The sequence below is a fragment of the Cervus elaphus genome, chromosome 8, assembly GCF_910594005.1.
Source record: "Cervus elaphus chromosome 8, mCerEla1.1, whole genome shotgun sequence".
Classification (NCBI taxonomy): domain Eukaryota; kingdom Metazoa; phylum Chordata; class Mammalia; order Artiodactyla; family Cervidae; genus Cervus; species Cervus elaphus.
Window position 1 is genome coordinate 49,591,131 of NC_057822.1, and position 14,569 is coordinate 49,605,699.

The window sequence follows — 14,569 nt, forward strand, 5'->3', positions numbered from 1 at the left end:
TTCTTATATTTTCCCTGAGTTCAAGTTTCTTTTGTTATTTTTGATATCTTGGACTAGTCTAGGCCGTGGCTTCTTAATTCAAATACTAGAACTGTTGAGAAGGCATTCAGTGGAATCGCTAAGTCTCAGAGAGAAGTGTGGATACTCTCAGCCCAGTCCATTCCAGGTTTATGGGGGCTAGGGAGAGTCCTTTCTCTAATTTGTTCACAGTTAAAATAGTAACCAGTCAGATTGTTATTTGGGTCTAAAGGAGCCTGAATGCATTATAAGAAAGGGAAGAACAACTTCTCTCTCCAGCTTCCAGCATTCCTCCTTTGCTCCAGGAGAGAGGTTTGGTTGTGCTACTCTGATAACCACATGCTTCTTGCCTCAGATGCTAATAAGAGGGTCTACCTACATCTGCTAATAAGAGCAATTAAGAACATCAACAAAAATCTTGAGAAAAAAAAAAGGTCTAGCTATTATTTTAATGATATAAAAAAATTTTTTTTTCTTTTAAAAAAAAGGAGTTACCCCAAATGAATTAAAAAGAAAAATTCTTTGAATGGTTATTTAGAGTGAGAAAAATAAGATAGACATTTACGTGATTAAAACAAGATTTGATATTGCTACCCTACCTAAAGTTGGCTTCCCTGGTGCCTCAGACTATAAAGAATCTGCCTGCCGATGCAGGACACCTAGGTTCAATCCTTGGGTTGGAAAGATCCCCTGAAGAGGGGAATGACAACCCGCTCTAGTATTCTGGCCTGTAGAATTCCATGGACAGAGGAGCCTTGCGGGCTACAGTTCACGGGGTCACAGAATCAGAGATGACTGAACGACCATCATTTTCACTTTCTTGCCTCAGAGCCACCCACAAGCACCTATGAGAACTTGGAAATTTCCCCTTTGGCAGCGATCACATCTGAGCTAGTCTGGGAATGGGTGGGAATCTCTAACATCCTTTTAGAAATCAGGAGATGAAAATGGTAATTTACTTAAAAGTGAAATGCCGTTGTGTTGGGAGAAATTCTACTGGGGTGTTTTGTTAGCCCTTTCAATGTGCAAACTCATTTTGAGGAAGTTCGTCTGCAAGAAAGGCATAAAATGCAGCTGTGCATTCACACTTTTCAGTACCTGAGATATACCGAGCATAAATATCTTTTTAGGTTCTGGATTTTTGATCAAAGTTTGTTTTCTTATATAAAGTTTCTGCTTGAAGAGTGTTTCAGTGTTCTTCAAAGTAAATTTCCAAGATTATAAGGCTAAAACAGTGATTAAAACGGAAGTCTGTGATCAGTCACCCAGTTGAACTTTGAATCATGGTGGCAATTTTTCTTTTATCTTTAAATTTGGTGCCATTTTCTTCCTAACATTTTCACCCCTGGGATTTTTCTGGTTAGAGATGTATATAATTTCCTTTCTGCCCACATCCCCTTCTAAAAGAAACTGTCCCCACCCACAGACCGTGCTGAACAGATGGGCCAAGTCACCCATGATTACATCAGATGACCCTATTCCTTGGGCTCTAAGAGATGAGGACAAGCTTGTGGAGGCCTATGATGAGTGTCCATCTATACATTAGACTAAGCCAATTGGATGATATCATTTGAGAATTTTAAACTATGTTGAAAAAGTTATACATGGGTGATGTAAATTGGATTTGCAAAATCACAGGTATTTGGTTTGGGAGTTGTTCGAGAACAAGCCTCAGCCATGTGTAAATCAAATTTATGAGGGATTCCAAATTTAAAAAACCTTGTATATAGAGCCAGACTAAGAGAGTGACATAGAATAGATATGCAGAGAGAAGGTGCTAACAAGAGCTGTATTTGACATTTGTAAGATCCCTCCTTGTCATCCAGGCCTTGTTCTACTTTCTAAATAAACAGTTTTCCAGCATAGTTTGGGGTGGATTTGCCCAGCTGCAGGGTTAATTTCTGACTGTTTTAAGCCAATCAGCAATATAACATACTCCTGCCCAGGTGATTGGTTCAGAGTAGGCAGGTGAACAAATTAGAGACAAGTGAGGTCAAGGAAACAGTTGCAGGCCGTTTAGGGGGGAAGTTTCTTCTCTCTAATCCATGGGAGTTGCCTCAAAAGTACTTTCTGTCTTGGTAAATACAAACTAAGAAGCAAATAGCAAATAGCTTTTTCTGACGACCTTTTTAAAATATGAGAAGAGACAGTTTTAGCAGAAAAGCACATTGTAGAAGAAAGTGCACAGTAATAGAAAGTATGTCTTTGTTGACATTATGGAACTAATTGTTTTTTAAAGCCTGCTCAGTTTTTGGATTTCTCGATAATATAAACCAATAAAATCCTTTGTTTAAACTACTAATATTTGGATCTTAAATTTGAGTGAGATGATCCAGATAATCACGATGGTGTGATCACTCACCTAGAGCCAGACATCCAGGAATGTGAAGTCAGGTGGGCCTTAGAAAGCATCACTACGAACAAAGCTAGTAGAGGTGATGGAATTCCAGTTGAGCTATTTCAAATCCTGAAAGATGATGCTGTGAAAGTGCTGCACTCAATATGCCAGCAAATTTGGAAAACTCAGCAGTGGCCACAGGACTGGAAAAGGTCAGTTTTCACTCCAATACCAAAGAAAGGCAATGACAAAGAATGTTTAAACTACTGCACAATTGCACTCATCTCCCACGCTAGTAAAGTAATGCTCAAAATTCTCCAAGCCAGGTTTCAGCAATATGTGAACCGTGAACTTCCAGATGTTCAAGCTGGTTTTAGAAAAGGCAGAGGAACCAGAGATCAAATTGCCAACATTTGCTGGATCATCGAAAAGCAAGAGAGTTCCAGAAAAACATCTACTTCTGCTTTATTGACTATGCCAAAGCCTTTGGCTGTGTGGATCACAATAAACTGTGGAAAATTCTGAAAGAGATGGGAATACCAGACCACCTGACCCACCTCTTGAGAAACCTGTATGCAGGTCAGGAAGCAACAGTTAGAACTGGACATGGAACAACAGACTGGTTCCAGATAGGAAAAGGAGTACGTCAAGGCTGTATATTGTCACCCTGCTTATTTAACTTATATGCAGAGTACATCATGAGAAACGCTGGGCTGGAAGAAGCACAAGCTGGAGTCAAGATTGCCGGGAGAAACATCAGTAACCTCAGATATGCAGATGACACCACCCTTATGGCAGAAAGTGAAGAAGAACTAAAGAGCCTCTTGATGAAAGTGAAAGAGGAGAGTGAAAAAGTTGGCTTAAAGCTTAACATTCAGAAAACTAAGATCATGACATCTGGTCCCATCACCTCATGGGAAATAGATGGGGAGACAGTGGAAACAGTGTCAGACTTTATTTTTTTTGGCTCCAAAATCACTGCAGATGGTGATTGCAGCCATGAAATGAAAAGACGCTTACTCCTCGGAAGGAAAGTTATGACCAACGTAGACAGCATATTAAAAAATAGAGACATTACTTTGCCAACAAAGGTCCGTCTAGTCAAGGCTATGGTTTCTCCAGGGGTCATGTATGGATGTGAGAGTTGGACAGTGAAGAAAGCTGAGCGCTGAAAAATTGATGCTTTTGAACTGTGGTGTTGGAGAAGACTCTTGAGAGTCCCTTGGACTGCAAGGAGATCCAACCAGTCCATCCTAAAGGACATCAGTCCTGGGTGTTCTTTGGAAGGACTGATGCTGAAGCTGAAACTCCAATACTTTGGCCACCTGATGCGAAGAGTTGACTCATTGGAGAAGACCCTGATGCTGGGAGAGATTGGGGGCAGGAGGAGAAGGGGACGACAGAGGATGAGATGGCTGGATGGCATCACCGACTTGATGGACATGAGTTTGAGTAAACTCCAGGAGTTGGTGATGGACAGGGAGGCCTGGCATGCTGCGATTCATGGGGTCGCAAAGAGTCGGACACAACTGAGCAACTGAACTGAACTGACTGAATAATTTCTCGGTCTCAGAAACCCAAGCAGTCCCTTGAATTTTACCAGCCCCACAGATGAGCAATTCTTAACACTATTGTCTCCATTTTTGCCTGGTTTTCCTGGTTCTGCATTATGTAGCAAGGTGCCTGACACATTTTAGTTGCATCATCAATATTATTAAACAAAAAATCTCTTCCTCTCTCAATAATATTTTCTGCATACAGTCTTTGAAAGTAGTACACTTGGAGGAGGCATCTGACTTTCAGGTTGTACTAATATGAAGTGGTTTTGGAGAAGACAAAAGAAAACAAAAGTAATAATGAACCTAATAATGAAATGAGCATGATTAAAGAAGAACCCAGTCAACTTCACCAAGACCAGGAAAGGTAGAGCGATAGTGCTATGAAAACAGACACCACAACACATGCTTCCTTTTTACATGTATTCTATAGACACTTTCATTCCTACCGTGATAAGATTTCATTCTCTGCATTTGAAATGAAAGTAGATAGAAAAAAAAAATTATATTTTTTTCCTAATCAAAATCAAGGGGTGTATCTGGATTTTTGGAACATGACTTTACTTAATCCTGACGATCCTGCCTGGAAGGGATCATTCATTCCATGATATGGGTGGGGAAGTGAAGAAGAGATTAACTCACCCAAGAGAGTAAGTGACAGAATTGAGACTGGAATTAAAAGTTACACTATTGCTTTATGTTAATTATTAAACTGTGATTAATTGGTGGCTTCTCTGGGCTTGCCAGGCCTGGTTTTCTTGCTGATATAGTGTCATCTTAAGTGTAAATTATCTCTGGAAAAATCATAAAAAGATGGTAACACTGGTTTCCCCTCCACGGGCATAAACTGTGAGACTGGGAGTGAGAAACGTTTATTTTCCACTGCCTAATGTTTTGTGTCTTTTGACATTTGAACCTTATGCTTATATTACTTTATCTAAAAATAGTAATAGATTTGGAAAAAAAATCACATCATGAAAATTTTTTGTCTGATAAAATGGCAGGCTTGTTTCTGACCATTTGTAGATTCTCTCCAGCTCTAAAATTACTTTGTTCTGTTCTCCCAGTTTATGTTAATTTCAGGGCATTAAAAGGTTTTTGGTGTTTCAGGCAGTTCAAAGATATGAATGCTCAAGTAGGTGTACTGAAAAGTTGTGCCATGTTTGACCGAATAGCCTCTTATAACATTCAGTTGGGATCTCTGACCCTTGAAATTTTATAAATGAGAAGCATATGAAACTGTCTGGTAAAAAGAGACAAGGTCAGCTCCAAATGTCCTGTCTCCATGCATGTTTCCCCAGTTTACAGAAGAGACAGATTCCTATCCTGAATGTTCTCCAAACCACTGAAATTTCTTAAGTTCAATTCAGTCACTCAGTCGTGTCTGACTCTTTGTGACCCCATGAATTGCAGCACGCCAGGCCTCCCTGTCCAACACAAACTCCCGGCGTTTACTCAAACTCATGCCCATCGAGTCGGTGATGCCATCCAGCCATCTCATCCTCTGTCGTCCCCTTCTTCTCCTGTCCCCAATCCCTCCCAGCATCAGGGTCTTTTCCAATGAGTCAACTCTTTACATGAGGTGGCCAAAGTATTGGAGTTTCAGCTTCAGCATCAGTCCTTCTGAAATTGCTTAAAGGGATCACTAAAAGGTTACCTATATTTTTGGCAGTATTAATTACTTTTTTTTTTGAAAAATCAGATACATTTTGGAAGGTAACCTTTAAGATTCAGATTAAGGCAAATATCTGGAGAGTACAACAAAGCCCAAAGGGACCTGCCAGCATTTTCACTTGAAAGGATAACTTTGCTGTGATTAACACTAAACTATCTAAGGAGTGGCTTGAGCAGCAGTTAGGAATCTGGCTATTAATCACCCTGGATATCTCCCGTGGGTGAGGACAAGCTGAAGGCAAGCGTGTTTTGCTCATTTTATTTTCTCAGGAACACAGCAGGCACCTTGTAAAATCACTAGGATTGGCCCCACAACCAAAACAGCGAAGGGTAAAGAAGATTCATGAACACAGGCACTGGCAATTTGCCTTCATTCTCTAATGGCAAACCCTGCAGGAGACAGGAACATTTGGAGCTGACCTTGTTTCTTTTTACCAAAGACAGTTCATATGCTTCACATTTATAAAATTTCAAGGGTCAGAGGTCCCAGTTGAATGTTATAAGAAGCTATTCGGTCAAACATGGCACAACTTTTCAGTACACCTACTTGAGCATTCATATTTTTGAACTGCCTGAAACACCGAAAACCTTTTAATGCCCTGAAATTAACATAAATACGGGTCACACAGCTAAGTTCCACTCTTCTTAGCATTGAAGATAGTCACATGTAATTTTGCTGTTATAGGAAGCAAATCAGTTCTGCTAACTAAAGCCCACAGTATTTTGCACATTATTTTTCTGAATTCTATTTTAGTATTTGAAATGCTAAAAAATTCTGCCCCAGCACTCTTTCTAGAGAAGTCTGTGTGCTATCTTTTGATCTCTGTTACTGGTTCACAAGTCACTCATGGCTAAGTTATAATGATAAAGGGGGGAGGCTATTTATGGACTTTGTATTATTTTTTTTCTATTCATCATACTGAATTTCCCCTTCTGAGGCTTCAGAATTCTGCTGCAAATTACAACAAGCAAGGACGTTAACAGCCTTTGCTAAGACCTCAGAGCTATAGGAAAAGATCCCTGCATAGGATCCTGGCTTAAAAGGTATTTCTGCCCTGCTGTGTAAGACATTATACTCAGAATCTTAATTTTTATAAGAGAAGAAGAGAAATGCCTTAGTGGAAAAATCTGTTGCATACTTATAGCTGGCAATCCAATAAGCCTGGAGGAAATGCCAGAGTCATGCCTCTGTTTCTCTTTGTCCACAAGTGACTTCTATAGACAACTGTCCCAAGTCAAACTAGGAAATCTGGGCACTGGTTTCACAAGGGCAGTGCTGAGTGGAGGCATTGAATGAACCACTTATGTTATTGTCAGACGTGAATCTGCCGATGTTGGTATAAGGCCTCACCTGGAGATGCTAACTGGCCAATCTAATAGATTTTCTTCCAAACGCTCATTCTTATCTGTCAAATATAGCATAACTTTTAGTTTATCTCCCTCTATTCCAATTTAGCTATAGCTTGAGGGTGCTCATAAAGCTTCATCGATTCAGTTGTCTCATTTAGTTCACCACCACGAGAAACTTCTGCTCCCTACTGTAAACTCTAATCTACAACGTGGCATCTTCTCTACCTGTGGCCTGACTTCTATTCCCTGGGTAATTGTTTAATGGAAGAAGGTAAAATCCTTCTAGAAAAGTAGTTCACAACCTTCTCTGTCTCATCTGGATACCGTTGTTCTGTTCTGCTTGTTATAGTTTTATAAAAGTATTGAGACTTTCCTTAATAAAGATAACTCAGAGCCTCTCTCGTGAACTTTACTGAACTCAAATCAGAAAACCAGAATATATAAAACCCATTAGTTCATGAAGACACATAAAGAAAACCTTAACACTCTGTGGCTCAAGCACTATGTAATTCTGAAATATAGATGAAAATGCCTTCCTTAAAGGGATGTTATTATGATAAAGGAGAAAATGGGCATAATGTGTTCTTAGTTCTGGAAGCAAAAGTCCCTTCTAAGGGAGCTGTTATTATTTATTATTACTATCCAGATGCTGGGACTATATATTTCCCAAGGACAAAATAAAATGTAGGAAGGATGTAAAAATTCCAGATTATTAACAAGCTCCAGGGAAACTAGCGTATGGTGGGTATCCTTTGATAAATATGCTAAATACCTATTTATTTGATAAACTGACTAGTGGAATTAGAGATGCGTTTGAGTGCACTCACCAGAGTTCTGTGAGTTCCCTGGTGCACTAAATGGAAAATTCTACAGAGAGGAGGTAGTTTCTTGCTAGTGTTTGGAATAGGTTCCCTTCCCTTACTGTTGCTGGGAGCAATGACTAAGCAGAGAATCAGTGCTATTGGGGCTCTTTTATTCACTGTTAGTGGGAGTAAAACTTGGCATAACTCTTTAAGAAGGGAATTTGACAATACCTGTTGAAATCACAAATTCATATCCCCTTTGACCCAGCAGTTTTACAACTAGGATTTTACCCTATGGATATACTTGCATTATACTATTGTTTATAAGAGCAAAAATTAGAAACCACCCAAATGTTTGTTAATAAGAGAAGGACCACATAACCTGTTGTACACACATTCTATGATATATTATGCAATTAAGAAAAAAAATAATGAGGAAGATTTGTATCTGCAGATAGGGATGGATGTCCAAGATATGCTTTTCAACAAGATGTAGAGCAATATGTGTGGTATGACTGCAGTTCTGTAAATAAGAAAAAGGAAATGTATGTAAGTTGAGATATACATAAAATATTTTATGTGTATATACACAACACAACTATTAACTGTGGTTAATTTTGGGAAGAGAAACTTGGAGTACTGAGAAGGGGAAACCATCTCCTTATTTCATACTTTTTAAAACCACATATACATAATTTTAAAAACAGATTGTTTTTAAAGAAAGAAGAGATCCTCTTCGCATCCTCCTGCAGCCTGGAAGAAGGCAACTTGAGGACCGAGCGCTAGTCTGCAGGTCACAGTGTGGCATTTATCTCCTCGGTAGACGCGCCCTGGGCAGGTACCTACACTGTCTGCAGCTATCTCCAACCTTTTTGGCACCTGGGACCAGTTTAGTGGAAGACAATTTTTCCATGAACCGGGGCAAGGGGACAGTTTCAGGATGATTCAAGTGCATTACATTTATTGTGCACTTTATTTCTATTAATATATCAGCTTCACCTCAGAGCAGCAGGCATTAGCTCCTGGGGTGGTGGGGTACCCCTCGCTATAGAGACCTCACGGCTACCTGAGTGACGTAATCAGAATCACCTGGCCTACGTGGAAACTACCTGTGAGGCCAAACCTTATTCTCTAAGCCAGGGTGAGGGTGTAGAGATAAAATGGTATTTATTTTCCAGTTTCATCACCTGTGATTTTGTTTAAAAAATCTATTTGTCTCAGATTCACCTCAGATATACCAGTCACTATGTAACCGATAGTCAAAATCTTCATTTTTCATTGCTATAAATGTTTTAAAACCTGTAAATATTGCCTCTCCCTCATTCATAAAACCCCTGTTATTTTTATAGTTAATAATCTTGAGCCTGTACATTTAAAGTAACATGCTTCCTACGAAAATATGAAAACCTAACATGCATTATTTCCCATGATAGCCTTTCTTATATGAAAGTCAGCATATAACACATATTTGAAAAAAGTACTTACAAATATCCAATTGTGTACAAAGCTACAACTACACAATTACAAAAATATACAATTATGAAGGAATCTTATACTTCAGTGTGTTACAGTAAATGCATCATACAAAAACTATTTCAGGTTTCTCATTTTAAAGGAATTTTAAGCTAGTTGCAAAAAAAAAAAAAAAAGCACAGAATAGACATATTGTACACCCATTATGCAAGCATGTAAGTATGACTCATGGTTAGAAAAGAAGTCATTTATGAGCATAGTCAGTTAGTCTTTATCATTATCTTAATCTTTATTTTAGGTTCTTACACAACAGCCCAGAGTTAGGGAGGAGAAGAAATCCTTTAACTATGTCTCCCTTGAAGTATGCTTTAATTGAAACAGGTCCTTTGACAAGGACTGAACCCAATACCCTTGCATATTTCATATACGGTTTCCTAGGGCAGTTTGGGGATGTGTGTGCAAAACTACTGTGATATAACTGAAGGAAGAAAATGTTGCTCAGTTTTACCTTGATCCATGTGGAATGGTTGTGAGACCGCGTGGTGCAGTTGATGTGTGGCATCCTTCTCTCCCTTAGTAAATAATGTTGTATGACACTTGCCACCGTGACTTCACTTTTTATGCTTTTGAAAATACGTACAAAGAGCTTGATTTTCTTCATGTTCCTGGCAGATTTAGCAAACTATTATCATTTTATGAGGCTGAAGAGCAGTAGTTCTCAGCTACTCAATGTGTGGTTCCTGCATCAGCAGAATTAAATCATCTGGGAGCTTGTTAGAACTTCTGGTTCTTGGACCTTGCCCAAGACCTACTGAGTCAGAAATCCTGAGTGTGAGGCCTAACGATGTGTATTTAACAATCCCTAAAGCTAGAGAACAACATCTGTGTAGCAATTCCTACAGTGTGGGATCAAGTACTACAAAAATATTTTGCTGTATCTATCTTTGGAAAAGGGCAGGTGATGTTGAATGACAGGGGAATGTGATACAATAATAAATTTTGTGAAATGTGTATTATCTGCTTGAAATGCTTCTCCCAGCCTGAGAACAACTGGAAGTTGACTAAAATGAAAGAAAATGCTAATTCTTCATGCCACACCTTCCCGTTTAGGACAGTTATTTATAGTCATCATGTACCTGTGCAGGGAGCCTAAACCAGCGCAAGGATGCGGGGGAGGGCTCTGACTCCTGACCTGCTTTCACCACTTCTGTGGCTTTGTTGCACTGAGACCTGCCTCTTGACTCAAAGAGCCAAGCTATTTATCTAACCATCCATCTACCTTCATGATTGGATGCCCTTTCCCATTCTGCATTTTCAAGCCTCAAAACAGGATCAATACATGGAAATTGTTTATGACAACTAACTTATGCCACTTCAATATGACACATATATCAATATTTTTTAATCTTAACACCTATTGCTTTTATTTACTTAGATATGTTGGTCTCCCTTGAAGTGTAATCTCTGAAGAAATCTATATCTTCTTATCTTCCTATTCTCAGTGGCCTGATACAGGCTGCACATTCGGAAGTGGCTCAAGAAGTCATTCTGGAAATAATAATAGTCATCCTTACTGAACAATTACCATCTGACAAGGCAAGTCAAACTTCAAAGACATTGCACAGAAAACCACATATACCACTACTTCTCTGTTTTAGAGATTTCTATAATTCTGTAATATTTTAAAATCATTTTAAAGCCCTATTTTTCCTGCCATAGCAGTGCTAAAGCCCTTAAAAACAAGAATGTATTATACGCTGGTTCCAAGAAGTGGGGAAGTAGGGGTAAACCACATCCTCCTCTCAATGGAACCAATGAAGACAGCGAATGATAGTATTCGAAAGGCAGGCGTGAAGGAGCCCAGGGTGTTGATGTGGATCTAGTCCTGTGAGGGTTTATCAGCAGTGAGTTGTTCAAGAACATGACAAATTCCCTGTATTTTCACAGAGCCAAGTCAGACATTTCTTGGCTCATTTGTGGGAAGGAGACACAAGAAAGCAAGAAAAGGATGCTCCCGGTTTCAGTTCTTAGAAGGGTTGCTGTTCCAAGATACCACGAACCTGACGACGTAACAAACCAAACATGGTGCTCTTGCAGCTCTGGAGGCTGGGAATCTGAGATCAAGGTGTCAGAAGGGTCCGTTCCTTCTAGAGGCCCTGAGGGAGAGACTGTCTCTCTCTTATTTTCTGGTGGCTGCTGACAACCTGTGGCAATCCTTGACTTGTAGTTACACCACTCCAGTCTCGCATATAGGCCTTTCCATTGCTTTGTGGGTGGAGGCATGAAGGGCAGTGACGAGCTGAGGATGGCTTGGGAATACTGGGGTTCTGCTTCATAGACTCTTTCCCCCGACTTCACCCACCTAGGAGGATAAGGATAAGATGTGTTATTTACTCCTACTTTGTAAAGTTCTAAACCATATTTGAAATAAATATGTATTTGAGTTTAATTAAAATGATTCTAAAACATATTTGCTATGAAGCACTACAGTCAAGAGTTTAATGATATTTTTTAGATTTTTAAAAGTCATCTCTGGGAATTTCCTGGTAGTCCAGCAGTTAAAATTCTGTGTTTTCATTGAGAAGGACTCAGGTTCAATTCCTGGTTGGGGAACTAAGATCCTGCAAGCCATGAGGCATGGTCAAACATTTAAAAAAAAAAAGGCATTTTATTATAGAGATTTTTGAACATACACAAAAGTTGAGAAAATTGAATAATGAACCCCCATGTACCCATCATCTGGCTCAGCCATTATCAGTATTTTGGTATCTTGCTTCACCTATTTCCTATTCTGGTTTTTTTTCCCCCTAGAATATTTTTAAGCAAAATCTAGACATCCTATCATTTCACTTACAAAGAACTTCAGAAGTTATCTCTCACAAAGAATGTTAGTGGGCTTATGTAAAAGAAGGCCCTTGTGTCCAATAAAATCTTACTCCTAGAATAAGATTATCCCATGTAGATCAGTTTAATTAGACTATTTTTTCACACTTAGCACCTGATATCAACCATTCCCCTGACCCAACCCCACCTCTCTGAGGCTGTTTACTTAAATGGATCACTGTTTTAGTTATGTATTGTTTTGTAATCAATTACCCCCAAAACTTAGCAACTTGAAACAACAAATATTTATCATCTCAAGTTTCTCTGGGTCAGGAACTCATGAGCTTAATTTTAACTAGGTGATTCTGGCTAAGAGTTTCTCTTAAGGTTGAAGTCAAGATGGCAGTGGGAGCTGCATTCATCTGAAGGTTTGACTGGAGCTGGAGGCTCTGTTTCCAGGACGGCTCATCACATGGCCACAGGCAGAAGGCCTTAGTTCCTTTAGCTGTTGGCAGAAGGCCACATGAAATTTGGCCTTCAAGAGGGCTGCTTGAATATCCTCACAAAATGGTAGGTGACTTCCTTCAGAGTGAGTTGTTTGAGAGAGAGTAGGGAGGAAACCATAGAGCCTTTTACGACCTAGTCTTGCTACTCAGACTGCACTATCACTTCTACCACAATCTGTTTACTCACTATCTGTTTATTCCATCTAGTCACTAAGTCCAGCCTATACTCAAAACAGGAAGAATTAAGTCTCATTACTTTAAAGAGGGAGTATCATAGAATCTGTGGACAGATTTTATTTATTTTATTTATTTATTTTTTTTGTGTGGACAGATTTTAAAATCACCATAACCATCAGTGAGCAGGACATCATATAAAAAAGAAGAGGGAACTAAACTGTATTATAAGTCATTAATTAACAACTGACTTAGCCTCTAGGGAAGGAGATGTGGTAAGCTACACCTAAACACATTCTGAAATTTCCCTTTATTTTCCTTTTCTTGATTTCTGACTTCTTTTCTCCTTGCTGCTGCATCCCAAATAACCTAAAGAATTTTCTAGCTGTCCTACTGCGGTGTTCTACCCAGACAAGCCTTCCTCCTCAATAAGTCCACTATACTTATAAATTATTGTCTAGCCATTTGCTTCCCATTACGTCTAGTTATAATTTCTATTTCCTAGTGCAAACTATAGCAGACCTAGACTTTTAAAATCCAATTACATTTTTAAAGGTAGATGAAATGGATCTGTCAAATCATTTGACCATTAGAAAAATCAACATGTCAAAATTTATATTTCAACAAATAATAAAAATAAAACAGAAAAGGCAACAGATAAACTGAAGAATTATGAAATAGGAGAGCTGTGCTACTGCTAAGTCACTTCAGTCGTGTCCAACTCTGTGCGACCCCGTCCCTGGGATTCTCCAGGCAAGAACACTGGAGTGGGTTGCCATTTCCTTCTCCAGTGCATGAAAGTGAAAAGTGAAAGTGAAGTCGCTCAGTCGTGTCCGACTCTGTGCGACCCCGTCCCTGGGATTCTCCAGGCAAGAACACTGGAGTGGGTTGCCGTTTCCTTCTCCAGTGCATGAAAGTGAAAAGTGAAAGTGAAGTCGCTCAGTCGTGTCCGACTCTGTGCGACCCCGTCCCTGGGATTCTCCAGGCAAGAACACTGGAGTGGGTTGCCATTTCCTTCTCCAGTGCATGAAAGTGAAAAGTGAAAGTGAAGTCGCTCAGTCATGTCTGACTCTTTGTGACCCCATGGACTGCAGCCTACCAGGCTCCTCCGTCCATGGGATTTTCCAGGCAAGAGTACTGGAGTGGGTGCCATTGCCTTCTCCGGGGAGAGCTGTAAGTACTCTTAAAGATTTTCGAGTTTAGGTCCATGGCTTTCTCTTCAGTGGATGAAATGAGGCCCATTTAAACATTTTGTTCTAAAAGTCACCCAGGTAGTTAGTGGGCACAAATTACACTATCTCTCAAGTTTTTTTTTTTTTTTTTTAAGCTTCCAGTTTAATATTCTTTCCAATATATCACAGTTCATTTTGAGCTTCATTGATAGACATTTTAATGGATTATTTCAGAATTTTATTTTAGCTTTACTTAGAGGAAGTCAAGTTGCAAAGTGAATCTAGGTTCTGTAATTCATGGTGTCTTTACTTCAGAAGGTAGAATTAAGCATACATTTTGTTGTCCCAAGTAGGACTTCTTGGGAATAAAAGAAGGTGTTATTAGTAATTGTGTTAGGTTGACAAATGTAAATTGGAACGTCTTTGGGTAAACTGTTATAAGTGGCAACCCATTAGTAGGTGTATGATGAATAGAGATGCTTCTGGGTTGTTCTTATATTGATACTATATTTATGTTTTCTAAGTATTTTTAATGCATATGTCAATTTGACTATAGCACATAACAAAAAAAAAATCCAAGAAAAGGGTTTTCTTTTCCATAATTGTTTTCCAGATAGTCCTATAGTTCCTTTAAAAACGGTAGGAAAGAGAAGTCCAAATTCCTGATTGAGAGTAATCAGTC